Source organism: Ambystoma mexicanum, chromosome 5p (assembly GCF_040938575.1).
Source record: "Ambystoma mexicanum isolate Mex_15411 chromosome 5p, UKY_AmexF1_1, whole genome shotgun sequence".
In the NCBI taxonomy this organism is placed as follows: domain Eukaryota; kingdom Metazoa; phylum Chordata; class Amphibia; order Caudata; family Ambystomatidae; genus Ambystoma; species Ambystoma mexicanum.
This window is the reverse complement of record NC_090930.1, coordinates 616,728,283-616,745,667: the sequence shown is the minus strand read 5'-3', so window position 1 is coordinate 616,745,667 and position 17,385 is coordinate 616,728,283. Positions and strand designations below refer to the sequence as shown.

The window sequence follows — 17,385 nt, the reverse complement described above, 5'->3', positions numbered from 1 at the left end:
CTTCCTTCCTTCCTTCCTTCCTTCCTTCATTCCTTCCTCCCTCCTTCCCTCCCTCCCTCCCTCGCCCCTTGCTCATGTGTGTCCTCCAATCTTACTTCCATCCTTCTGTTTCCCCCTTTAATTCTTCCTATATCATTACTTTAAGAACTCCTCTCTCTCTCTATCTGCCACAATTCCCACCCAATTGTTGCATCTCCTTTACATGCAAGGGATGCTGGTGTTGTAGTAATTGCGAGGCAGGTAGTGTGGAGAGGGGAGAATTTTAGTCGTTTAGGAGGTGAGATTAGTAGGGGGTAAGATCGGAGGGTGGACGTAGAGTATAGTGGGAGGAACACCAGAGAGGCAGAAAGAGAAGTATTAGGTAGGAGAGAAAGATGGAGAAAGATCATTGGAGGGAAAGAGAATAAAAAGAGCAGGCCAAATGGAGAATAGAGAGAGCAGTGGAAGGGAGGAGAGTGGCAAAAGAGGGAAAGAAAGAGTAGAACACCAGGTAAAGGAGATAACCACATGGAAGTTCAGGTGAGTTGACCAGAGGGATTGGATTGCACTATACAACTCATCCGGGGTCTGGGTTTCACCTACATCGTTCCCTCAGTAATTTTAGATAAAGATGAATTTTGCCTTTAGGTCATGAACACCGAGCTTTTGACAGTAGGGTTTACTGATCACTGGTACCAGTCTTGGGTCACAGGATGCCAGGGTTAGAGTGGGATTGCCCATAAGTAGGCAAGAGAGAAGGACTAGGTCCACTGGAAACTAAAATTAAAACCCTTAAACCTCATCTGGGAGTTGGATTGTTCTTGAGGCCATTTGTAACAACACCGACAAAGAATTCCAAAACCATAATATGGTTAATAATGCAGATCCCATGACTGCTAATGTGTTGATGTTCTCTTTTGCTAATTTGGTGTACTGCCGTTCTGAAAACAAATGAATGAAAGAGAACAATGAGGACTTTTTTACCCACAGAAAACGATCACAGAAAACAAATATAAAGCTTAGCAGCTTGTCTGTATGCCACTAAAGGAATTCATGGTTATGTAGAACTAGGATTGTACATCATGATTAAGCTATAAGCTGTGTATGTGAAATTAAAGCTCACAGCACCGGTTTCAGTTTTTAGGCTTCACTTATAGTTAAATAGACGGATTTACTGTAATAGTTCCCCATTCTTCCCATCTAATTATGCTCAGAATGTGTTGCTAAGCAACCAGCTTTGGTGCTTTAGCAATAAGTGCTCATTTTTTTCCATGAAACAAAAAATAAACAATCTAAACACATATCCAAACGTGTTTACACTTGTCAAGCTACTCTTGAAAATGTCATATTTGTATCTAAAAAATATGTTTATGGTCTTTAAAACAATGATCCATTTCGTCACTTCCCACCACCACTGCCACACAGCACCATTGTTGGCATCATTTACAAAATATATTCCAAACAGACATCCCCATGTTAAAAGTTGTGTGTAAATCAGACCCTTTTGGTTTGTCCACAATGTGGCACTTTACTAGTGAGTAACTGGGTGTATGCTCGTTTAGTTTTGCTTTGAATTTGGAAAATAATACAAGAACCTCGGCTTTCAGTGGAGGCCGATGTGAAATCTATGGTCTCTCCATGATATTCGCATCGTGTCCTACTATTTGCCTGACATTCCCGTGGACTCTGTAATAGGGTATATGCCGTCCTTTAGTAACACTCTGAACCCCTGCAGCGGGTGTCATGTGGCCCTACCCCCGGCCTCTAGCACATGCCAAGTTCACCCAATTAACACCTGCAACTCCAGGCAAAAGATGGCAATTATAGAGGGTTGCTATTTGCATTTTAGGTCAGACTAATCCATCTAGTTTTAAAAAGCCTACAGTGTTCTACTTATAGAATTTCAAGTTGCTAGGATGTTTGCTTTCCCGTTTGAGAAAATTAAAAAAAAAAAAGAAAAGTGTCTGGAGCAAATACGAAGGTTTCTTTCGTAGTATTAAGTGTGGTTGGACTGTTTGCTCTTTTTAGATGTTGAGATGCAAGCCACCTAAGAAGTGAAAATAAAAGAATACATAGTAAATAAAGGTGTAATTTGTTGATGTATTTTACGACACAGAAATACGTTACACGGTTTCAAAATCTTGCACATGTCATGAATTCATATGAATGACTATTTTCAATGTTTATATATAGTTTTTATGTTCTTCTTTTTAATAGAAATAAGTATTTATACCTCTATTATTCTCGACTGGTAGGGAGTAGGGATTTTGCAGTTTCCATACAAGTGTCTGCGGCAATCCCCCATGTCTATTCAACAGGGTGCCATGCTATTGGGCCCAGTAGTGAATGGGTGATACTGATAGGAGCAGAGCAGAGTCTGAGTTTGAAAACCAAAGTAGCATGAAAATTGCCCAACTGCGGGTTGGGCTTTGTTTAGGAGCAGGAATGATGAAAAGCTGTAAGCAATGTAATGCACAATACTTACTTTGGCTTTTCATTGAATTATATTCAACCATGATGATACGAACCATCATTTATGTTGAATGCCAGGTATCACACCCCAAAAGTCCCTATCTAGGGGGGAGACCCACCTATGTTTAACATTATCCAGTATGAGCATTTACACATCATTCGAAATGCGTGGTTATAAAATAAAGTTGTCTTCTCATATCTACTGCAGAATAAACATACGGACAATCCATAAATATTAAGGTGTTTGGAATTTCACCTCACAATCCTTAGCAATTCTCGTGTCTTGCTGAGGAAGGAGTGTTGCTGTTCATCCACCCTCCAGGACTGTAACGCAAGGTGCATCCAGCAGGGGCTCTGCCTTCACCACTTGAAGAAGGACCACATTCATTTCTGCGACAATGCCCTGCAGATCGCCAGGCTAACTGAATGCGGCTTTGGTCAGAAATCTGGAGACATTTTTCTCCGGCACTAGAATGGTGTGGGTTTGCTAATGACCGTAGCATCTTTACAGAGGTGATCATATAGTAAATCCAATAACAGGAGATTGATGTCTACCCCATAGATTAAAGTTTGAACGTATGTATTTGATAATAATGTGCTTCCAATTTCTGCTATGAATCAAATGTTGAGACAGTACACAATTTCTAAACGATCAAGTTCATAACCAGTTGCAGTTTGATAAATGTTGAAACAATCTTTGAAATTTGCATAGAACCTAGATGGAATACTGAACACTAAAAGTGTCACCATAAAAACTGCAATGGAAGCAACTTGATAGTTTTCCTTCAGTTTGGTAACCAAGTAAAAAAGGTAACATTGAGTAGTGTGATGGTGTTTATATATGAATATATTTCTGTGACAAATTGACTGCAGGAATATAAGGGTAGGTAGAGGCTAAAGCATCTATTCAGCTCTCACACCTCTACAAACCAAGAGCAAAAGATAAAACAGGCTCATTTATGAGGTATACACCTCCTTCGCTTTTTGTGATGACAAGGGCTGAGGGAAAGACTATACTTTCCAGAGGGGTGCAAATGTGAAACAGTAGCAATCCAAACAGTGTAGTAGAACTGTCCAAAATACGTCCAATCAATGTTCTCTAAAAATATTTGTAATTTCATTAAACACAGCATATTCAATAATAACTAAACAGAAAACACTATAAAAACCCAACCCTGTTGAAAGAATACAGTATTTTTAAGATAGTAAGATGCAGCACTCTAGGTAATGAGGCAGGGGAGAAAAAGCCAGAAAAACCTCAATTTTCAAAATGATATGTTCTTGAGTTGCAAAGGGGGATTAATGTGACCTAGCCAAAATGGACTGTGTGGGTACGCGGGCGTTATCCATCTATAATACATTTGTAGTGTCTTGGAGGTTGGATAATGGTGAACCAGGCTTATCAGTGTTGTTCATGTTTCAATACATTTCAAAATGAGGCAGACAAAGTGGTCCATCGACAGCAAGATGGCTAAACGAGGTTGAACTGAAGGAGGCTGCTGTCTGAAACATTACTGAGGCAATGTGGATCATAAAAGTCACCAGGTTTGGTTCAGCGGTTGATGTTCCATCACAGACAGGTTGATGACGGGATACACAGGCAATTTGGTTTGATGCAAGGGCTTGATGGGCACTCTTTGGGGAAAACACCAAGGTCAGTTCAATCAGCAACTAGTTATGTGATGAAGAACCTAAAGGTCTGAACAGCGGTTTTAGCAGTGCAAATGCACTGGTATTTCTTTGTTTGACCCGAGGAAACAACGTTTGAATATGTGAGACAATGGTTTGAAGAAAAACAGTTGCTAAAGGCAGCTCAGGAGGGTCCTGGTGGCTCAGTCTGTGTTGAATGTGCTTGAATCATGGCACGCATTAGTACAATGGCAAAATTGCATGAATCCTATATGTCCTGGCTCATACACCTACATGGGTCCTTCAGCACAGTGAGGTCCTGGGCAACACTATTGCTGGTAGAGATGCCGGTTTTGTTTCAGCAGCAGTTGCCAAAACGGTAGGTTTGAATGGGGAAACATAGTTAGCTTGTGCTTACAGCCTGAATTGGTGGACTAGATTACAACAAGCACCTGCATGCATGTTTTTAGAACTATGTGTTGTGTTTTATTTTTCCAAAGTGTAAGAATGCTAGTAGAAAAACTTGTGATATACCTTTGGTGTCTGGGTAGTGGGCCTGACCCTCGGCAACCACAAATGTGTACTCTGATTTGCTTATTGGGGAATGTGGCATGGCTGATGTCTATGCTCCATGGATTTGGAGAGTTGCATGGTTGCAAGCCATGAGCAATGGCCACTGATTACATTATTATGGTATAGTGGACACTGAACTAGAATGCAGGGTTGGTGCAGTGAGTAATAGGGTTATTTAATTTGGGTGGGGTCATAGTGGATCTTTATGGCATAGACAATTGAATGTTGACTGCCATCCCTGGAGTGCACTGCTGATAACAACAGACATAAGTATGTGTTGCAAAAAGTTTGTTTCTCAAAGGAGCTTTATAGTTCTTTTGTAGATGTGGCCCATCTAATGTTCTGTTTTAAAGTGTGGGAATATTAATTATGATCAATTGATGCAAGTTTCCTGAAATTATTTGGATGATGCATATTGGAAATTGATTGAGCACTACAAAATATAAAATGCGTGGGGCTCAATGGGATTTTGTGAAGCGTGGGCGCATTTCCAGCTAAGGCGTCTAAGGAGCATTGGCAAGGACCTGAAATGATGTGGCTGATGCATATTGGAAATTGCATGAGCACTACAAAAAATAAAATGCTTGTGTTAGGTGTATGGAAAGTGGCTGCACTTGGACTAGGTGATTCCCCCAGTGCGATGCCACCAATACTTAATGAACCGTTGGTTTTGACAATAGTGTCTACTTTACATGTTGTCGTTTTTCCATCTGGTAATGTATAAGTTTTCTGAACAATAAAAATCATCTCTTTCAAAAATGGGCTGCATGTTTGAAATATCTAAACGAAGAATAAATGTACCCTAAAAATAGCACAATCTCCTAAAACTACATGTCACGCTTATGCATATGTAAAAGGAAACCAACAAAAATATTTTAAGAAAGAAATATTAGTCACCAAACTCATATTAGTCACCAAACTCATATAGGTTGTCTGTCTAATATAAATTGTTTATACAATCAACACGCTTATTTTTAAAGTGTATAATATCTTCAATGTTTTTAAAATATGAAAGAAGAAGCACTACAATAATTACTCACAAAACGAATCCTGGATTAATTAAAATAATTAAATTGACTATTAATGTTGGAAAATAAGTACAATCAAGTAAAACGTATATTGAACATTTAAAAATCACATTGATTTAGAAACCATGAATCTGTGGCTTTTTTAATGTTCCCTCACAAAAATTGCAAACATGAATTATGATTAAATATCTGGTGCAAATGTCCTGAGATGATGTTGATGATGTGTATTGGAAATTAGACGAGATGGTCTGGCCCATACTGGGCTGCAGTCTTTTTTGACTTATGTGTGTTCTTATATTTTTACTGTAGCTGTGAGTTGTGGTTGTGCATAATCAACCTCCACCTTTATTATATGTTTCATTCTTACGTGTTTTCATCCCCTATTCAATCGCCCTTTTTCCATCCACCGAAATGGCAATTTTAAGGGTTACCTTTTACGTTACAAAAATAGATCAAATTGAACACAGACTGTAAACATATATTATAATATCTATTGTAATTTATTTTATGCAGTTTCAGTTATTCAAATCTCCCAATTGATTGTTTATTTCTGCGGTTACACTTTTAACAGGGGCAGTATTTTAGCTGCGAATAAAAGCACTCCAGTCGTTGCTCATGTTAGGTTTGCACGTAACATTCTGCAATTTATTGGTTGATGCTGTAGCTGTGGCTACAAATAATAATATTTAAAAATATGCAAATTTGTTTATTGAATAACAAAACACTTGACATTCAAGGACAAAACTTTCGTTGCAGGGGAGTTAAGGTGAGCAGTATCTTGTAACAAACCCTTGAAATTCAAGGAAAAACTTTAGTTGCAGGGATGTTAAGGTGAGAACTTAATGCAACAAAACCCCTAAAATTCAACTAACACCACCTTAACTTTGCCCCCCTGTTGCATAGTCTATGACCACAGTGATGACATCACAGATAACATGTTGTATGAGAACACTCATGACATTACAAATCACATCCCGGATGCCATCACTGGTCACAGCACTAATTACATTGAACATAACTGATTACATCACCAATGGAATTAGACATAACATCATTTAGAAGTTAGCTCATGAAACGTTTCATTACCTTAGTAACAATTTAGGGACGTGTCCTTGCCCATAACAAATGCTGGGGTCACTGGCCAGTACCAAAGACCATTGCTAGTGACTGGTTACTGTTCAAAAATACCAATGTGCATAGTTAAAAGCCATACCGAGTAGCCCATCACTGTTTTCAAATATACAGTGGGCAACATTCAAATACAGTTAGTGGCCATGGCTAAAGGCCATCGCTAGTGCTCATTAATATGGTACAGCCATTCTAGCTACTTCTTAGACATGGTATTTCTTTTACTAAGCATCTATCTTATAACTAGCATGAATATGTGTTATTATGTGGCTAGAATAGCATTTTGGTGCAGCCTGTTTAGGTATGTTTTCATATTGGGCATGGCATCTTTAGTGGCAACACCAACTAGAGTATATTTTCTTAGGTGGAGGTGCTGCCATATATTGGCAGAATCAGTGTGGGCATGTTTTTGTATAGTACCATTACTGGCATTAGGCACAAAGCAAATATAAGTGTGCTCTTATATGGGAATGTTGGCATATTTTGGTGCAACCACCATGGAAATGTATGGGCAAAGCCACTGAGAATATATTTTATAATAGCAGATATTGTGGGCAAAGGCAGCATGAAAAGTCATTGGGATACGCTGCTTTGTACTGTTGGAGATTTGCATCTATTGGATTTTTCCATGAGTTAGCCAACAAAACAAATTGGAAATTGGCTGGCTATTTACCCAATGTTTCACTTAAAGTGTGCTGAAAATGTACAATTTTAACCCATTATTCAAACAAATATCTTGGGAGGTTGGGGGGAGAACCCTACTGAACCACTTTGGTCACTTTGGGCTCCCTCGTAATGCTTGGTCTCTCAGATGAATTTGGGGGGAAAAGGTTCACCCTCTCGAATTAAAATAATTCACCAGCCACCACCGCAGAACACAGGCATATATTGAAGTACTCTCTTCCGACCAGGCTTGCCAGCTAAGACTGATTTCGAAAATAAGTGTCCAAATGCTCGGCTGATAGAAACTCTGTCACTATCTCTGCCACCTGGTAGATGCTACCTTCACCTTTAAGCCAATCACAAAATCCTACTCTGATTTAAGAGGCAGGGTGAGAACGCTGGTTAGTCACACATACCTGAGTGTATGGACCCCACATGGATGGCTCTAGCTTGGCTCTTTCGGTATTCTTTGTTACGCGCTGGAAACAGAAGGCGCTTATTGGCAGAGGATCTCCTTTTGCCAGAAGTAGCTGAGGGCTTGTGTGGCACACTCTGTCAGGAAAATGCATAGTGAAAAGCAATGGTGTAGTATAAAGGTGCAGTTCATTGAAAAACATGTCTGAGTAGTTATTTGAACTTCAGAAGAGCACACAAAAAATAGAAAAGTTTTGTTCAAAATGAAAATCAATAGGAAATTCTATTAGAAGTTTTACTTTATTTCTGACGAGTGCCAAAGGTTGGGGTGGGGGCGATGGTTCAGCTAGAAATAGAGAAGTGATTGGGTTACATACTTAGTAATCCCTGGCTCTGAAAGCAGTCCGCAGGACAGAAACGCTCCAAGAGGAATGTTGAGAAGGAAAGAATGCTTACACAAAACAAATCACTCATCTTCGTCTTTCGGTCTTCTGTGCTGTTGCAGCTGTACACATCCATTTGTCTTTTTCACTTGTAACATTTTTATTTCAGAGATCATGATAAAGCTCTGCTCCAGTATATGGACTGATGGATGGTGCGCCAGCAGATACAAAATATAGCCAATGTGAAATTGGCAGGACTTTTGCCACTCGTTTTAATTCAAAGATGAATGGCAGATTGTGATTCACTGGCATGATACTAATAAGATGTTTGGCTTGAAGACTTGAGGGTATGCATTTATGTGCCAAAATAACTTACTCCGGACCAACGGGCTTCACTCACTCACCATCCTCCCACTCGCTCTACAGAGTTTACATTCATTTCACTCTAGGGATGAATCTGGATACAGTGTGTGAGGAATGTTGTATTTTAGTGGTCGTGGTATGTAAACAACCTGAATGCATTAGCTCACGTTAAAGTAGCATGCAGAGATGTATTACGTGCACAACTAGAACACATGTTAAACGTGAGCCAGTATTAAGGAGGATTTATCCCAGCACAGTACCATTGTTGGGTACTGCATAGCATGTTTGTACTCAGGGCTCAAGTCGAGGGTACACACGGGTGGACGGAGTCCCCCACTTTTTTCACAGGGCACCTTGATGTGCTAAATTCTGGTGACCCCACATTCAATTGGTATGTTACTGAGACCACCCGCTTTTGTTTTAGGACGTGACCCCTGATGCAAAACAGGCACTGTTCCAGTGCAATATTTCTGTAATATAGACCCAGCTTGTAAAGCTACTCGTGTGTTTGGAAAGGAAACTGCATTCAGAAAATAAAGTAAGAACCAAGCCCTTATTTTCTGTAAGAACGTGTGTTCCTTCTTACTAGACAAACAATGTTGACTGGTATTCAGATGGTGTGCCGCTGCATGTGCATACACTTCAGGCCCACATATGCATGTATGTGTATACACACATACATACGTGTCTGTGATTCACATCCAGCCAAAATACGTGTACTTTGAAATAGTTGTCAGCCATCACACACATGTGTCTGCCCACACTTACGTTTTGCATGAGCATTTTCAATTTTGTAAACCGAGCACATCCACAGAATGTGTGTAGACGGCATGCCGTAGACCCAAGCTCAAGCCAATTCATGTTTGGATGTGCTTTGTTCTGCAGCATCACTCTGGCTCTTTCCCCCCTGTGTTTGTATGTCTTTTGAACTGAGACACAATGGTAATCACAATGCTGCTAGGAGTCTGAATTTCTTCCCCTATAAGTCCCGAGGGTTTGTGTTTTTTGTATATATGTCACCCTCAGAAACAAGGAAAGAAATGTAACCATGCATCCACAATAGTCTTTAAACCTTTATATTTCAAATCTGCTTTCTACAGCCCATGAAACCAGCCTCGAGCCTGGTGAGTTTATTCCCCCAATGTATATGTTGCGAAGATGCAGAACTTAGGGAGGCTAGTAGAGGGTCCCATACAACCACTGCTAGACATACCTACATCCTAACTCCTCAGGCGTCCCCTGCTTGAATCTAAGACTTGTGAGGATAGAACTGCGAGGCAGAGATCCAAAAGGTGTCCCTTTGCATTTTCATCTCCAGATCTATGTGAATTAGGGTCAGTGACTTTCTATTTTCAGCTATTTCTGAATACCTTTCTCCAATATATTTGATTCAGGCTTTCCCGCCACATCAGTTCTGTACATTAGAAAAGTGCACAAGGGACATTTATTGTGTAGTCCCGTTATGATGGGTTGAGATAATTATAAATGTATTGATTAAGAAATATTACCAGAGCAGGGGGAGCATTTCCGGCCCAGGTAATTCCCCTGATCAAGATAGATGGTACTATTGCCACTAGTTTCTGCCACAATGTACCGATTCTAATCGTTTTTTGTTTTTGTTTTTTTAGTTGAGAAAGTACACAGTCATTTCTCAACATGAAGAAAAAAGAAATAAAAAAGATGTCCCTGTCACTACGCAGTCCCTTCTCCCTTTCAGTTGTGGTCATTGAAAAGTGAAAAAAGTAAACAGATAAGATGACAGCCATGGGACGGGGATAAGGAACTACACGTAATCCTTTCTCACTTTCCATGGTGGCCATTTAAAAGTGAACAAAATAAACAAACAAGATGGCCACCATGGAATGGGGAGAAGGAACTATGCAAATTCCCGTTTCCCCTTTCCATGGCAGTCATTCACACAGCTGCAGGGAAGTGCCGGGAACACTGCTGTTCCCGGCACTGCAATGTATCAGGCAGCACAAGGTAAGTGGGGTGTGGGTGAAAATATGTGGGAAATGTGACTGGGGTCAAGAGGATGCAGGACTCAGGGGAGCACTTACCTGAGTACCGAGCGGAGTTAGATGGTGGCCTCCAGCTCTGGGGAGGCTCTGAGAAGCGGAATGACCATATGATAATGCCCCCACCCCAAGCATCCACATTGGCTCGGCAGACTAGGCCAGGCACCCGCTGTGTACTCATTCAAAATATTCACTTTTTGGATTGAAAGGGTTGATCAGGTGGAGTCTTTACAACATGATGCAGTCTTCTGTTCAGGATTGACAGACTAAAGAGCTACCCACATGGCTACATGGATTATGGACAGACAATGCCAAGATGTGGAGGTAGTCTGAACATTTTCGTTGAGAGGGGAGGACATTATGGCAATTATTTTAACCAGGTGTCGTTTTTGAAAGAGGTTTTTATGTTTTAATTTGATATGTTGTAGAAGTGACAAGGATATGGGTAAGTGGTTAAGAAGGGTTTGATGTGAAAGGAATTGGGGGTGAGAGGAATTGAACAAGACTTAAGCTGAGATGTGTTGATGCATTTTTGTTTAATTTAAACTTTTGATAAAGGTTTGTAGTCAACTATAAATCAATAATAAAAAAAAATAATAATACATACAACACTTCTGGGCTTAAATGAATGGCAAAATGGTTACATCCCTTGGAGTCAGAGACACATGTATCATGGGATATGTATAAATAGAAGTCAAGTGCATTTGCATTGGACCTGATTTACACCACTTTTCTCAATGGAATTGTGCCATTGTAAAACACTTTTGTAAATCAGTCCCTCAGAACCTGATTCACATGGCATTTGTCAATGGGATTGCACCATTATAAAATGCTTCTGTGAATCAGGCCCATAGTGTCTTAACCATTGTATGCTTCCTCAATGTATACCATTAAAATGTGCTTCCTAGTTTAAAAAACACATTTACATATTGTTGAGTTGATGGGTGAGCAACAGTGGGCATTACATTTCATACATACATTATTATCAAACATGTTTCAGGCACTATACATGGCATATGATTTGCATGCCACACATGTTGTGAACATTTATACAAGTACACTATCTTGTCTTGTTGTGCCTTCTATAGTCGCATGGGAATGCCCTGTAATTTAAAACTATTTTATTGTTGTGTCCCCCATTCTTTTATCTTCTGAAGGAGTCTGGCCTTTCCCTTTTCCATGATCATAAGTGGGTCTCTGGAAATTGTCAGTCTGCAGTGTTTCTCGGAGCACATTTCCAGTGGGCACCTGTCGGTTACTGGATTTATATATTCACACGTCATTTAGACTTTGACATTGTCTTCAACTCATATTGCACCCAGTATGTTTAAATCATGTTCACCTATAGGTATGTATGCATACTCTATAAATTCACATCTAACTTAATCCATTCTGGTGGATGAAAATGGCACCTGTGTGATTCCTGAAGTCCATGACAATCATTATAAACACTTTTTATTATATGAAGACATGAATTCACTTGGGCTTTTGTCATGTCTAATTTATGAGACAGTGTATAACTTTGAAAAATGTTGCTAATTTCACAAGAGTCTGGAAAGCCTTTTGTACTGTAATTGCAACTCGGGGTATGCCACCTTCAGTATTCTGAATACAGGGCATTCCCTCTTGTATTCAGATCACAAATAATGAATTCCCTTCTAGAGAAAGTGAGAAAGTATTTATATATAGAAGTTCCACTCAAAAATACATACAGCAATTAGTTGAACCAGTGGAGACCTTAGTCCAGCCTTTGACAAATACATGACAGCTTAAACAAAAGAATTTGCAATATTTTCCTTAAAATATTTCATACAAGACTTGCATTCACCAAGGAAACAACGAAGTGAGATTGTGAAATTTAATACTTGTACACATATATTTTACTTTCAGAATATGTCTTTCTGTATCTTTCATATCCCTTTGGGTAAGTAATATTCGTGTGTCTTGATGAAAGGAAATGTCTTTAAATGCAGCCAAGGACTGACTGCTTGGTTGGAATGATATCACAACTCTCTCTATAGAAGAACGTATGAGAAGGTGTCCGAGTTCAAAAGCAAGATGTCTATGTAATGACCAGCAGAAGATATGTAAGATGCTTAGTTCTTTGTCTCCTGGTACTGAACCTATCATGCAAGAATAGCCATAAATTAACACCACTCATGGTGGCGAATGGATAAAATGGCCTGAGCCATTTTGGCGGATTTTCAACAAAAAAAGTTGTATTACCAATGAAGATGATAGAAGAAAACTGGATCTGATTAACACATCCTTTATCAAAGGGATGTTCCTATCAAAAAACGGGTTTTGAATGCATGCATAATTAGTTGATTTCCAACCCTTCAAAGTAAATCTCGGTTTGAATTTGAAGAACAAAGACTTTTAAAATCTACATTCTTGGCAGAGGGTCCTTGTTTATCGATTCATGTTCATCAAGCTTGTGTGATGAATGTCTATGACAATCTGCACAAAAGTGAACACAAGGACAGTCATCCACAAGAATGAAGGCGAGAAGCCCATTTATTCGATCTGACAATCTCACCTTATACTCATCATTAACCCATTCCTTCACCTACCCAAAGCATTTTACCACAGATTCCTGTTCTGACCTAGCACAATGACACCCAACATCTACACACGGAGCTCCCTATAGGGAATTGAGCTCTGAAGGATGTTTTTTATTTTATTTAAATGATTTAGTTTAAAAATAAACTTTTTATTATTCTATTTCCATCTTAAGATAAATTATTTGTAAATACGTTCATTTTTTTTTTTATAATGCAAAAAACAATAGAACCCAGACAAAGTTCAAGTTTAATTTCTTTGACACTTTCAATGTTTGTCTCTCTATCTTCTTTCTTCTTTTCTTTTCTGTTTTGTTGGTGATCGACAAGTATCTTTGTTCGAATTGCTATTCTAAGATATGTTCTTTTAGGTAGAGGTCATATTATATGAATGATGGATCTGTCGTGATGGTTTCCCAAAATTTAACAATTGCAATGATACGTTTTTGGTCATTCCCTGCCAAAAGTGTCGTCCATCTCTGGTGGGGTGCTAACGTATCCATCTGTCTCCATCTGGTTATCCATCTGTCTCTAATCAAGTTTTTTTTATCAGTTAGCATTGGACACTCCATGATTAGGTGGTATAAGGTTTCAGTTATCGATTGATCTTTACAAAAGCATAATATGCATTCTCCTTCGGCAGGTGATTTATCATGGCTAGTGTCTGTCTTGTAGATAGCAAGTTGAGACAGTCTTAATAATATATTTCTGATTTTCATATCTGGACATTTTTTCAGATATTCCGGGAGATGATGAAGTGACCTGGTCTCAATGTTGCTTATTAGAGACAATTTGTAAGTTGCATTTGTTGTGAGTGTTTTGAATCAATCGTTTCTCAGCAATCTTAATTTAGCCTTCTGAGGGTGATTCAATAGCATCTCAAGCAGTATATCTTTGTGGTCTAACAAGTTTTTACATGCTTGTTTCCATGGATTTAGTACCAAGGAGTTTGTTGCGAGTTCTTTATCTCTTATGATTTTTAATGCTGGTATGGTCTCCGTTACTTGTCTTTTCCTAAACAACATAGGGAGTTCCAGTTCCGGACAGCCTCAAGGGATTGCAGACCTAATTCATGCCGAATACGGCGTGTCGGAAATGAAGATATCTTGTGGAGCATTAATTAGGGTTTCTGCACTATAGTTTAAAATTGCTGTGACTGGTTGCAAAGAATATGGACCATATTTTCCATGTAACATCTTGCCGTGTTGTGCCAGGCATAGTGCATTTTCTTTGATTTTTACGTCCCACTCTTTTTCAATTTCTGATTGGTTTATTAGAAATCCAAGATATTTTATGCTTGTAGTTGTTTCAAGTTGCTTACCATCAAGGTACATACACATTGTTTTTTTATTGCATTTTTTTTATTAATGCCATGATTTTTTTTTTCAATAATCTTAAGGTCGTTATTCTTGGCGTATTCCATCAGATGGTTAATAGTTCTTTGTAGACATACTTTGGTTTTATCGAAGCATACTATGTCGTCGGAATAGATGATATCGGTTATCTTTGTTTGGTTTAGTCTTGCATGATTCGTTACGATCGTAGTTAAGTGTTCCAGTAGATCTGAAATAAAAAGACTAATAGGTGTTGCTGCAAGTGGGTAGCCTTGCTTCAGTCCATTATATGTCCTTATTCTATGTGTCAAATGTCCTCTTTGTGTCATTCATTCTTTAATAGAGGTGTTGGAGTAGAAGGCTATGATTGGCTGTAGTATATCATTTGGGAAGTTCCAGGCCATTAATTTGTTCCATAGTTTAGTTCTATTAATTGAAACTGAAAGATGTTGCATGTCTGAAGGTCACTTTCCTCAGTGGTCCCTACCTAGACCACAGTCAGTCAGGATTCCATACGTCTACCCTTAACCATCATTTAACCAGTGCAATGTGTAAGAATGCTCAGAATATGTTTTCGAATATTTTTCAAACAGAAAACATACATTCACTGTAAAAAAAACATGGTTTTAATGATGGTTCAATACTGATTCTCAAATGCCTTTGAATTCTTTCTATAAACAAATCTCTGATTTCCTTTGTGTTTTATGCGATTAACCTCCAATTACCCCAGTTGTGCATATTCAAACCAGCAGTGACTGTTCCAGTGACCAATGATTTGAACTGCATATGTGGGCCATGACTACAAACATACAAAGTGCATGGTATTTAAAAAAAGACAAAAACAAATCAGCTCTTGTTGACATTTTGCCCATGTTCCATCCTGACCCAATTATTGGTAAGGACAATCTGCAGGCATTATGCCCACTATTGCTGCAAAGTCATCTTTATTGATATGTTCCTCTTTTTTTTTTCCATTCCTAGCCATTGATTTCACCAGAATTGGTGTTGTTTAACATTTCCAACCTTCTAATGGGCAGGATGTTTGTCCTTTAACATGTTCAACCTTCTAATGGGCAGGATCGCTGTCAGGGTCTTGCTTGTTGGCATTTGCTCGTTTCTAATTTACACTATTTTTTCATCCAAAGTAAGTGGAACACTTTAGTGCTCGCATTTATATGGTGTTCTTTGTAAATCGGTCTAGATATACCGTTTCTGCACAGGCACAGGTGCAACATTCTGAAACTCCTGTAAGATCATTTGGGCCCACAATTCTTACTTAAGATTAAAGTTATTCTTAACATCGCAGATCTCCCTTGTTCATATATTGACCCCATTGTTTAATTGGTGACACATTGAGAAAATGATATAATTATTATATGTCCATTTAACGTATCTGTAACGTTATATGTGTATGATTATTTACTGTATTATTATTAATTGTGCATAGCATTTAATGCAATACAAACCATGATAATTCGATATAACAAAACATTTCAAAAGTTGAAAGGCACCTTATCAAAGTCACTGTTGAGTGCATGTGGTCATGTAATCACATATTATTGATGTGTCAATATAGAAGCATAGAAAGAAAGATCCCAGGAAGTGTTATGGGAAATTAACAAGTAGATACAAACACGAAGGAAGTCATACCGTTTGATACATCGGTTCGCATATCCACGGGTGCACGCTATAAGCCATTCTACAAGTCTAAGTGCAGTTTGATTACTATCTAGAAGTTTAAAGCACATGTACGTATAGCCTCACGGACATCCGCGGTGATTCGAATGTCCTTCCTATGGAGCATTGAAAACATTATTTTTTACAATAAATGAGTGTAAGACACCCCCAAATCACAAGTGCACATTTTCCACACCGCGTTGTTCTTACCCTGCTTTTCCTCTGTCTCGGCAGAGTTCTTGCTCTCTTGTGCCTGCATATTTCTCTCTCCCAGCTCCCCCCATTTTATCTTAGTTTTTTTCTGAATTTTCCTATTCACTTGCACCTCTCTTTTTTCTTCTACTTGTTTCTAATTGGTACATTATTCTGACATTATCTTTTAATTTCCGCCCGTGCTTCACTTAGCAAGCTTATCTCCCATTCTCTTACTCAAGCAGGGTCAGAACTTTCAACGTGCACTCAAACAGCCACAGTCAAAAACAGTGGCATTGATTCGCAAAGCGTTTTTCAAAGTCCCATTGACAATCGCTTTGTGAATCACGCCCCGGCATCTCCACACTAATCCGTGAGAAATGACAGTTGCTGGCTTTCTGCAGATGCGCGCTATTCAATCGATTTCCCTATTGCAATCAAGATGTGCTCTCACAACGCACTCGTCATAAGAAGGTGTTTCTAGGGAGATTGCACTCTCCCCGTTCTTTATAACAACAGATGAGCGTGGTTTCTAGCAGCTCATTACAGTATCCAGTCCGATCAATATCCGATTGGGAATTCAGGGGCTCATACAGTTTAGTAGACGAATGCTGGCATGGTATCCACTCTACTGCACGCGAAACTCAATGACATGTTAAAGTAGTTCATGACATTGTGCTGTGTTTTAGTATTCATTCACATAGCATAGCATAGTAGATCAGTTCAGTTAGTTGCGCTGTTGCATATTTGATAACTAGGAGCTTAAATTTTTATTTTTTGACATGTTTTAATTGTGCTTAATGTTGTCTTGATAACCTAACGCCTCTGGCCTTGTTAAGAGTGCAACACCATCAAAGCTACACAAAAGGAGAGACATGGTTACTCATACTTTCTGAATTCGCATCTTTTGTTGGAAATCGCAGGCTTGGGATTGCTAGGGAAACTCAGCCACTATGCAACGGTTGTCTCGC

At 39.0% G+C, this 17,385-nt stretch overlaps 1 protein-coding gene across 3 annotated transcripts in view; it reads left to right on the top strand.

Moving 5' to 3' along the window:
• Positions 1 to 17,385, top strand: part of LOC138481092 (protocadherin-11 X-linked-like) — a 623,638-nt gene that overhangs the window by 321,344 nt on the left and 284,909 nt on the right. The window lies entirely within an intron of this gene.